Here is an 11,656-nt window from a genome sequence, read left to right as displayed (position 1 = left end):
TACCCTTCCACAGATGAAAGATGTTGTTTATGAGAGGTTCTACAGGCTATTACATGGGAGACTTACTTCTGAAGTTTTTGGACATATGCTTGAATTTCCCCTGGTACAAAGCAAGTAAAAGCTTTAAGCTGAAAGCTTTTAAATGTGGATGAAGTCATACCTCTTCCTTTGAGGCACTCTTCCCAGTTAGCAATAAGAAATGGTCTGGCCTTTAATAAGAGAAGAAACATGCTTCATCATTTCTGGTAAACCTTACAAGTTGTTGTAATTTTTGACACCAGTGCAGTTACATATTTATTTTTGTAAGAAAGCCAGTCTGTGCCTTCCACAGTTCATTGAAACAAATTTTGTGTTTGTTAATGTGTTTCTGGTCTTGGGGTGGCTGTGCATTTTTTTTAATTTCTTCTTTTCCTTTGCTTACAGTTCTATATATCGATGTGCAGTTTTTATGAAGATATGTTACAGCTTTTTTTATGGCTCTCTATTATCTTTATTAATGCTTCTTTTTTCCCTGTCATAAAGAAAGTCAAAAGCCTTTGAAACTACAGCAGCAACAACATACCATAACTGTTGTGTAATCTGCTGGCTTCATCTGAATCAGTCAGCACTTCCCAGCAGAATGTGGATATTTACTTTAAAATTTATTTTCCATTACATTAATTTACATCTGTAAATTTCAAAGAATTCGTTTATGCTGGGATACAAACCTCCACAAAGGGTGTCTCAGCTGCAAGAGACTGTGCAAGGCAAATTTCCCAATAAGGAAATTTATCTTCTAAAATGAGAACTTTTAATGAGAGGGGTGTGACTTCTTATTACTCCACAGACTATCACAAAGTAATTATCATTTTATCTGATGCTTAAAATGCTGACTTGCTTTCCAAGTCTTAATAAAAGTCATAGAAGATGAATGGTATTGCCAGTTCTGGGTTAACGGGCAAAATTTCACATGGATAACCAGATGTATTTAGCTGCGATGCTGAGTAAACAAATATAGGTAATGCTTTTAAAAATTAATTATTCTGGAACACTGATGTTGTTTGTGACTATGATTTCACAAACTAAGCTGCTGTCTTACTGGTGATTTAGGGATATTTGCACTCATAAATGTTACAAAATCTGGGGTAAATTCAGTGACAGTAAATGGTGTGAGAAAATTTTAACACATTTGTATTGCTTAATTTAAGATTTAACACTAGATTAACTTCCAGTTCAAGTAATTGTACTTCAGCACTAAAATTCAGTTTTGTTTTATTATGAAACCTCAATTTAAGAAAAAAAATTTCTATCTTGAATTACATTCCTTCCTTATCTAGATGTTCTTGGAAGTTACCTATCAAAACATCAGTCTTGTGTAGAAAGCATTAATGCTTTCTGTGACAGTAAGGATTTGAATGTCAGAGTGAAAATTATGAATTCTGATGTTCATTTTTGATCTTCTAATGGCAGCCATCTACAGTGTTTGAGATTATGATAGAGAGGTGGGAGTGGGATTTTTTAGGTGGGAGTGAAGAAGAGCTGTCCTATTAAATTGTTGGCAGGTTTTTGGTTTGGTTTGTTTTTTTGACTTGACTGCTTGTTCTGAAAACATTTTAAATGAATGCTAACCTGAGAAACCGCAATATTAATGAGCTTTACTTGAAGTTAGCCTTAAAAACTCTGGGTCCCAGCATTCAGCTTATTAGAAAACATGGCACAATGAGTGTGAGTTGGACTCTGATGTGTCACTGCTTTTGAGAGCACTCTGCTTTCTTTTTTCCTCTTTCTAGATTTAACAGCTATTTCAGGTATTCTTTAAAGTCAGTATCTATTACTGCTGGCATTTCAATGCCATATGATTCTGCATGCAGAATGACCTAATCTTCTTCTGTTCTGAATCTAAATACCTCAATAAGGTAACCAGCTCACAGGAACAGCACTTAGGTTTTGTTAGTCAGTAATTCAGGATTTTTTAAAAAATATATTGCATATTCACTGCCTTCTCCTTCTTCCCCCATCTCTCTCAATGTCTCCCACCATACTGCCTGTAAAGTCAGAAATAAAGCCAGTAATTTCAGATGCAACACCAGAATTTGGAACTCTTCAAATTTACGTCAGCCAGCAAATTATAGTTTTGCAGATGGAAATCTTTCTGAAGGAAATGGAAAGATGAACCACATGAGATGCGGTATAGGGGTCAAAGCAACAAGACTGAGGCAGAACTTTTCAGTTACTAATCCAGGTCCTGCTTCTGTCTTGTCTTCATCTTTAACAAGTGAAATTTAGTGCCTGACCATCAGATTTATTAAAATCGAAAAACAGTGTTAACTTACTGTAACAGATTTTGAGAGTAATTATTAATCCAAATAGGTTTTAAGTGCAGTAATTACACAAAATAAACCAAGACAACTACTGTTTTTTATAATTTGTGATTTTTAAACAACGGTGTCATTGAAATGACTGCATTTGGTGTTACATGCTAACAAGTTAAATTGATGGTGAAAATTGTGTGTCTTTATGAACCTGAGTTTTGTTTCAAGTGTATGCTCGAAGCGTTATTCCTGGTAGAATGTTACTGCTTGACCAGTTTTTGAGCTGTTTTTAAATCACCAATGTGATAAAACACTCAATACTGCAGAGATAAATAGGCCAGGGCTTAATCCACCCCTTACCCTGTGGGCACGTGAATGATTTGCATTTTCTATTCAGAGTGTCAGTACCAGGAATCAATAATGTTGCAGCCTCCTGCTATGATTTACCTAGTGAAAAACTGTTACAGGAGTTACCTCAGCTCCTGAAAAGTGTCCTTTGGAGCCCTGCCTGTCTTCACCCCCACTCCCCGTGGAAAGGTTAGGCACAAACAAGCGGGTGCAGCTTGCCCAAGCTGTGAATACTTCTGGTGAGGCTGCTGCTAGGCTGATGATCCCAGCCACGTGTGTTTGGTTTGTGTAAGGCAAATACTACTTTGCTATCGCTTCTATGCTGTGTTTACTGTTGCTGGAAGAGTAATATTTGGAGGTGTGAGTTTTTTGTCTTGGCTGTTTACTCTGCATCCTTCAGTTGATTGAGGAGTTTGCACAAGTTCTGATTCTCTGAATGAGTCAGTTGCTTCAGCTCACTCTTTGTAACCTTTACGTCATATTTTTACACTTCAATTTAATGATACTGTTTTATATTAAGAGTTTGACTTTTCTTTAAGCAATTTCTATAGATAAATCCTGTGATTTTTTTTTAATTCTGTATGTAACTTCATAGTGCCTAGGTTCAAGGTGGACTTCTTTTATGAAATGTTTTTAAGGGGAGGGCACAGGTGGGAAAATGGGTGCTGTTCTGGTATATCATGCACCTGAGGCAGTGCTGGTGCTGCTGTCTTGACCAGAATTGGGCATAATTGTGCAAGGATCTAATTTATGCAAACTTTTTTTTACTTCAATTAGTTAATATTTTTGGTATGACAGAAAATGGCACTCAGCCACATCATATCACTCAGAGGAGACTGGTTAGTCATAAATGTCATTTTCCCATAACATTTACAGGAACTGGATGTTCTCTAAAACAATTTTAACACACATTTTATACAAAAATAAATGTCGGGGGCTGCATTTTCATCCATGGGCAGAGTAGGCACTGTGCCTATCTCTTATACTAACCATGGCCTTATATTATCAGTCATCAGCAGTGGCAAAATTTAGAACTTTCCATACTGCTATGCTCACTTTTTCTCTTGAACTGAAGGCATCCTACTCATGCTGCCAGCCCTGGATAAGCTGCTCAGTGGCCACTTGCTTCTAGACAGGTGGAACTTGTCTGAAAACTTTATTATGCACTCTTCATGCTCAGTGTACAAGAATTTATGTGCTGAAATTGTAACTTAATTTACATAGATTCAACATGGTAAGTTAAATAAAGATACTTCAGTACTGAATGGCACTCTTAGGGAAGACTGAGAGTTTGCCAGTGATTGGAGGAATAAGGCTGGTTGTAAACAATTAGACAAACATTCCTCAGAAATTATATAGGGGGTGTCACTTATTTGCAGGATTCAAATTCCATTACTTCTTGAGGGTTCTGTTCTGTTCATACCCATAAACCTTCACTATACGCATACATCCTCAGACAAAAGTAAGTCCTTTTTCTGGTGCGCTTATTTCCTGAAAAGTTCTGTGTATGTGTTTAATAAACTTGGAGTGTTTGAAACTGGGCTTGGGTGGCACCCCATTTCTTCTTTTTTGTCAGAAAACTTAAATTTTAATTGTTACTGCAAATTTAGCTTGAGGTATTTAAATTTTTCCTTGATGCTAAGTTGCATGAAGCAGTGCAGTTGAGGCTTTCCTCAGATTTTCTCATACAGTTGCAACTTTTTCTGGTAGCCAAGACTGTAAGTAATAATATTAAGAGCAATAGTGCTAATATGAAACAGAAGTTCATTTTGAAGCTAAATATGCATCTTTTCCCATAGACCTGCTAATGTGAGGGTGTCCATTTTCTCCAAGATGGGCTTGGGCAGCACTTCATGTTGGAGGCACAGGTGAGAGAGATAATAGCAATGCATTGTGGCAGGGTTAACTAGCTGAACTTCAAAGCTACAAGTGATAAGAATCCTGCTAGTTTCCTGCTTTTCACTCTGTGACCTTTAGAAATTGTATTGGAACTTTTCCTTATGCATTACAAATTGCTTCTGCATACAGTTCTAGGTACTGAGCCTCTATAGCACTGGCGACTCAGTGACCTGGCAGATAATTCATTTTCTTGCTATCTGTTGTAAACCTGCTAAGTGTTTGGAAGTTCTATTTTCTCCCAGTAGGCCACATAGACCTGGGAGCACTTGGTGAATTATCTAAAGGTACAACATCAATGCAAGTTTTGTCTAAAACATGCTAATCCTGAGCCAGGGTGCTCTGGTTCAGCACTTAAGTTTACATGGCTTCTTCAAACTGATCCTCTTCAAAGAGGACTAACAGATTGTTTTAGATTACAGGACAGGAAGCCTACTGGACACGTAATCCTGTATTACATGTCAGGACATTGGAGACCTAACGGTGATAGTTGACGAATTTTTTTAATAGTTATAGTTCTAACCAAGGTTTACTTCACAGATTTAATTCACAGTTCAATAGCAAATGATAGTTTAAGTAGCTTCTTCACCTGTGATGAACTGTTTTACTGAAGAACATATTTTACTCTCAGGTCTGTTGATTATGATGTGTTGAAGTAAGATTTTTCCATTTTTGTGCAGCCTTGGTTGTTCACTGTGTTAAAGATCAAATACCCTGCTTAAGAGTAAAAGAAATTGCATCCTTTAGTCGTATGTCCACTCAGAGTGCCAACAGTAGTGTTTAGGGTGATTGTGGTGTTTTGGGTTTTTTTAGCTACTTGCATGTGTGTTCAGCAGCTGGAGTAACTTCCTTGCTTTGTAAAATCAATGTTTCTCTATTTCCTAGGGAAAAAAAACCTAAATTGTTGGGATGAAAAAAATGGATTTCACTAGTTCTAGCATTTCTATGATCAGTGATTTCTTAAACTCTTTTAAAATTGGTCTGAACAGTCTTCCTGTAAAGCCAAGAGAGATAGTTACTTTTTCCATCTTTAGTTGTTTTCCAGTGTTCTTTGCCTTTCAAAAACTGTCATAGGAAAAGGCGTTTTTAGGAAAGAGCAGGGTCATGTGCATGTATGCTTCCCTTGTGCCTTCTCATGAAGACTTTGAGTTCCTTGTTCTTTAAGGAATTGTGAATTCAGTGGAGCATTCTGTGCCTTGTTAGTGTAGCCCAAACTGATTTATAACTCAGTATCGTTATGTGACATTTGGCTACATGCCCTCCTTGATCTCTTTCCTTGCCTCTTGGCTGATGGTCTGTGGTATTCAGGTTATAGTTTCTTGTTTCAGATGTCACTGAAGGAGCTGTAGCATGCTTTCATGTACAGTATGTTTCTGATGTAATACATCTTAGCGTTTATCATTAATTTATAATGTGGTTTCAAATGCTGGAAATAAAGGAATTCTCTCTAGCAGAACTTGCAAATTGTTTAGTTAACTGCTTTAATCTAGATATGAGAGGGTCGTTTACAAGTTATAAAATGTTACCAGTGTTGATTTCTGACTCCTCCCACACAGTTAATCCTGACAGAGATAAGGAAATTTTGCTGTTTATAGAGTAATTGTGTATAGCTCTAGGTGGCCAGTGGGACCAAAGCAGGGGCACGAAGATCCTTTCCAAAGTGGCTGCTCCTTTGTACACCAGGGTACATTTTCCTCCCTCCTCCTTTCTATGGGTTAGCAAGGTATGCAAGCTCGACTATTCCTGTCAGCTGTTGTCTGCTGCTTTGCCAAAAGGGAAGCAACGTGTGAATCTCCCAGCAGCAGCCTAATGAGCATTCTCCACCGGTTGGTGTCGTCCCCGCACCACCCTCGGAGGCAGCTCTTTGTCATCTGGAATTGGCTTGTCCTGAGTGATGCTGTACTTGCTGACTTTGCTGTAGAGGCTTTCCATCCCCCTGCTCTGCTTACTCATATGCATGGAAATGAACGTGCTCATTTATATATCAGTCTTTAGAAGCACAGATTTTAGAGGGTTTAGGGCTGCCAAGGTTCCTGGTGGCCTTTTCATTGAACACAATTCGGTGTTTAGTTTCTGAATTTAGTTTTTGGCTGCTAATTAAAAAAAACTTTTCTCTTTACATAAAAGAGTATATAGTGGTATTTTGCAAGTTAAGAAAAATGTTTCAGATTTAAGCATTAACACTTGACCATTGAATTTTTTTCCCCACACCTTCCTACATCCATGTGTTCTATACTGGGTTTCAGATGTTTAGATTAGGGGTTGGCTGCCCCCAGTGTGGCATTGTTACACCTTCAGGTTCAAATGACCAATATAAATCACTTTTCTTTTTTTTGGTATGATACATTTTTGGTAACAGAATGTACACCTCAGAAAAGCCAATGTGCTTGACCAGAGGGTAACATTTTGAAGTTGAAAACTAAAACAACTGTGGCAATTATTAGGCTTCTTCTGAGAAACCTTTTTGTGGCTAAGTAGAATAAAATCATGTTTGGGAATGTGATGGGTGACATTAGTTTCAGGTAGGCCAAACTTACATGTGATAAAATTTTAAACTTGATTTTCTTCATAATTAGACTTACTGACTGAAAGCTGTATAAATTGTATCCAAAAAATATTAAATCCATTGAAAGCTGACAGAATTCAGCTTGAACTTAACTCTTAGTTAGCTTTGTCCATGTGCTAAAATTGAATGTATAATTAAAATGTAAGCTTTATGAGTGCATTACTTTCTATTTTTAAGCAGCCAGTTTTATGTGTTTTTTTATGGCAGTGGTTTCATGCTGCTTCATTTTAGTTTTTAAAATTTTTCTTCATTCTCTCATTCTGTCATTGCGATAGTTGCTATGCAAACACTAGATAAGCTTTGTGTCTCTCATAAAAAAAGACAAAGTTTAAAATCAGCTGTCTGCAATAAATTTGAAAGAAAATGCTTTGAATATTAGGTTTAAGGCAGATTTTAAGAATTCTATCCATCATTTAAGTGCAATTATTGCGTTGCTTCCCAGGCCTTTGGAAATCTATAAAGGATAATGAAGTCTGATGTATTGTTTCACATCCCTGACATGTATGCAGGATGAGTGTTTTTCTTGTCAGGAGTGGATTTTTTCCCATCCACGTTTTCAGTCATGTTCACTAGAGCTTTGTGCCCTACCTGATGTACATCTGTAAAGCTTTGGGAAGTTTGGGCATGAGCAATGGTGGTTGCAGGCTCTGGTTTCTCAGCTGCTTTGAGCATGCAGCATGAAGCAGAATAGCTCAAGTTCTGCTGCTGTGCCTCAGCACCCACTCTCTGGTGGTCACCTGCCCAGCCCGAGGCTGAAGTCAAGCAGCTGTCTTACATCATCATCATCATCATCATCATCATCATCATGTGCATGATGAGCTGCAGCAGCAGGCATGACTTCTGCAACAGGCAAAAAGTCCATGCATTTAATAGCTTGACTGAGCAAGGTTATGGTTTTGAGTTGTGTTTAGAAATGTTGTGTAGCAAGGTTGGGTTGAACTTTCACCCCCAGTATTTCCCTATTGCTGTTAAAGGATGGTTCTATGATGATGTTGCTGGGTGTTCAGCCAGCATTCATGGTTTGCGTGAACATTCACCTCTTCACATCACATCAGCCCTTGTGAGGAACTGCTTTGGGAGGTGTTTTTTGTGCTGTTTTTAACTGGCGGGTACAGACTGCCTCAGAAGATCTTCAAATATACTCTGCTAGAAATTGTGAGCACTCTGGATGAGCTGTAACTGCCTGAGAGGGCACCACTGGTGCATGGGAGTGAGCACAGCTACTGGACTTCAGGAGCATCACGGTGCACTGGACATGCAGTCAAAGTGATTTTTGTCTTGCTGACAGAAAACACAGCAAACCTCAAAATCAGCATAAGGTACTGAGAGGTGTTAAGAGTCAAAGTGTCCATCACTTCACTTAAATCACAAGACTAGGCACTATATTCAGAATTTTTCAGCAGTGATTTTTACTTTCTTGGAGCTGAGTAATACATTTTAGTGAATGGTTGAACTAACCAAGCTTTCAACTACATCAAGAAGCTCAACTTAAACCCTAAGGGTGCCATGGCAGAATCTACTCAGTATGAAACAAAAACCTTAAGCAATTAAAAATTATTACTAAGACACAGTTTCTAACTTCAAATCAACTTGGTGACAAGATAAAGTGTTGAGGGAAGCTATTAATGAGGCAGAACTACAGTTATATACAATGGATTTTAAAGATACGTCTTCCTACACTGTAAAGTCCTTAGGTTTCTCTGACTTAGATATTTTAATTGCTTTTAAAATTAACTTTATTCAGGTAGTACTACCCCCAGGATTTGAGAACAGCTGCTCGTAGGAAAGGTCCAGAGGAGCTATAGTAGCTCAGCTGCCCATGCCATGTTTACATGTGGTAAAGAGTTTCTCCCGAAGAAAAGTAGCAGTTTTTTAAGATCTGCCACAGAGGAGAAACTCACTGGGAATAAAACCAGGCTTTTTTTTAAAATGCCATGATAAACACAAAATTGGTAATTCATCATAGTGTTAGGTAAATAGTATGAAAATTCTGTTGCTCAGCACAAATCAAGAAATAATTTGATTTTACTACTACTGATGAGGAATAGAAACTATCCCTTGTATTCTGGATCAAATCTCTAAAAATTCTGCTGTCAGCAGATGTTTGTCAGTGGAGGAAAGGGAAGTGACGGGAAAGGAACAAAGGGTCAATGCAGTTTGATAGGAAGTTGACTTTCATTTCTGGAGGGTATATTTGTTCTTAAAATGTTTTCACATTGGATGTTGTGAAAATTACTATAAAATATAGATTAAGAAATACAATTGTTTAAGACTGAGTTATGTGATGATTCTTTTCTTTCACTGTGTCCTTTTAATAGAAACTAGCATTTTAATCACTTAAAATTAGGAATACCAATCACTTAATACCCAAAACATGTTAAGAAATCTGATCTAATAAAGGAGTGTAATAGAGAGGTGATGGGGGGTGGGGGAACAGCAGTGAGACAGTTTAATCATTATACCTCCATCTAATTATTTTGGAGTTTTACCAGTATAAATGAGAGCAAAATTGGTTCTGTAAGTATTAAGTCAAGAATGTTTTCTTTTTAATCTGAGGAAGACAGACTATGAGAAGTAGAGTTCTGGCTTTTTAGATGTTATGATTTGTTTTAGGCTAGCAGTATTCAGAGTACAGATGGTACTTCAGATATTGCTAAAGCAGTAATCAGTGATAGAAGTCACCCTTCTTTGTTGGATTTGGATTTAAATTGTCCCTTACCTATGGGGAGACTTTTTTCTTTTTTCTACTTAGTGCTTCTATCAAATTTATTGCATGCCCAGCATTCCTGTTAATATTTTTTATTTGCCATATTGTAGTCTTTCGACTTCTTTAGCTCATCCATACTCAGATACTCTTTTTGAAGACTGTTACTTAACTTTGGTTCCTAACACATCTGTTCACAACATAGCTAAGTTTTCTACTTTATAACTTGACACTGGATATTTAGAAAACTAAGTAATCATTTTTAAACTGCAAGGACTCTGCACATATGATGGAATAGTGAGCTGAAAACTTTTTAAGGGGCTCAGGATACTGATATGGGGTATTGTTTTTGTACTGTGAAACTACATTTGTTCTGGTTGCTAGGATTCTTTTCATTCTATATATACACTATACAGTGCCCTCTTCCCTGATTCTCTCAACAGAGGTATAAACTTTGCTTGTTACAAAAAAGAATATGTTGGAAGCATGGATGTGACTTTTATCTAATTGCCAGGTTAATAATACACAAAGACCTGAATTATATTTGAAATGAAACGTCTCTTTATATTTACATTTTTAGAAGCATGTTGAAAATAACTGCTTCCTATTTTCTCCGTGTTTAAAGCCAAAAAAAGTTATGAAAAATTTCACACAAGATATTTTGGCTCATCCTTTAAATCTGTGTATGCATGATACTACAACAATGCATCTGTTAGTACCAGCTTTGATTTTTCCTAAATATGTAATTGAACAAAGATTTTGAAGGATTTAAAACATCAAATAAATGGAAAAAGAACCCTTACTTCTCTCCTAAAATTGCGTTTATTTTTCAACTAAGGAAAAGAACATACCACAAAAATGTTTTACCTGTAAGAAGAGATCAAAACTCAAGATCTTAAGGTCTAACTTTTCTAACATTTTAAATTGCACATAGGACTCTGAAGAACAGTGCTCAGGAGTTCTAATTTGCAAGTAGGACAGTACAATTAACTTAATTGCAGTTGCTCCTATGAACAAAGATTTGCCTGGGTTTGGCCCTTAATTAACGGGGAGGACAATCAGGTGTGAATTATAAACACACCGAAGTCTAATCTTCCAAGGTGCTTTGTGCCTCGTCAGAGCCGTTTATCATTCCCTGTTTTCTGGAGTTCATAGCTGCAATACTGTTGAACATCTTGCAGAATAAGCCTTGAAGAGAGCAGGGTGCTTTCTGATTCTCACACTCATCATGTGTTTGACCAGGATTAAAAGTTTTTTTCATAAAAACCTGACAGTTCTGCCCTCTTGTGATTTGACACTTGCATGCAAGACACAGAAGAGGGAAGCAGTGTGTATGAGTTGAAAAGTTTGTTAGTAATTAAACTAGTTGCAATTCTTTCTTTTAGACATAGCATAGTCTTACTGCAAAGTAATGTATGTGGAAATTTATACATCGCTCTGAAAACTACAGCAGAAGTTGTTCAAAAGTATAGTAAATGCTTAGAGACATGTGTGTGTACATGTCTACTAATATATAGCATATGCATGTAAATGTAGCAGAAAGAGAGGCAGTAGCTTTACCTAATATATTACAATACTGTTGGACTCCTTCCACTGCTTTAAATGCAGTCATGATTTTATCCGACCATTTGGAAAGTGTGTGTAATTCATAACTCTCTCCTTCCTTAATGTTACATTAATTCCTCATCTGTTGCCTCTGAAGGAATTGTTTTAAAGACAGTTTTTAACGCTTGAAATAGTCACCCTATATATGATTCACCAGACATCTTGTAGATCTCTTGGTGCTGTTTTGAGGTATTTCATTGTTTCTCAGTTCCTCACCCCTTTTTTTTCTTTTTCTTTTTCTTTTTT

General features: G+C 37.0%; 1 protein-coding gene across 1 annotated transcript in view; it reads left to right on the top strand.

Annotated features, from left to right (window-relative positions):
- Nucleotides 1-11,656, top strand: part of CMSS1 (cms1 ribosomal small subunit homolog) — a 223,505-nt gene that overhangs the window by 26,067 nt on the left and 185,782 nt on the right. The window lies entirely within an intron of this gene.

Source organism: Geospiza fortis, unplaced genomic scaffold (assembly GCF_000277835.1).
Source record: "Geospiza fortis unplaced genomic scaffold, GeoFor_1.0 scaffold131, whole genome shotgun sequence".
Lineage (NCBI taxonomy): Eukaryota > Metazoa > Chordata > Aves > Passeriformes > Thraupidae > Geospiza > Geospiza fortis.
Note: the sequence above shows the minus strand (reverse complement) of the source record. Positions and strands in the feature narration are given on the sequence as shown.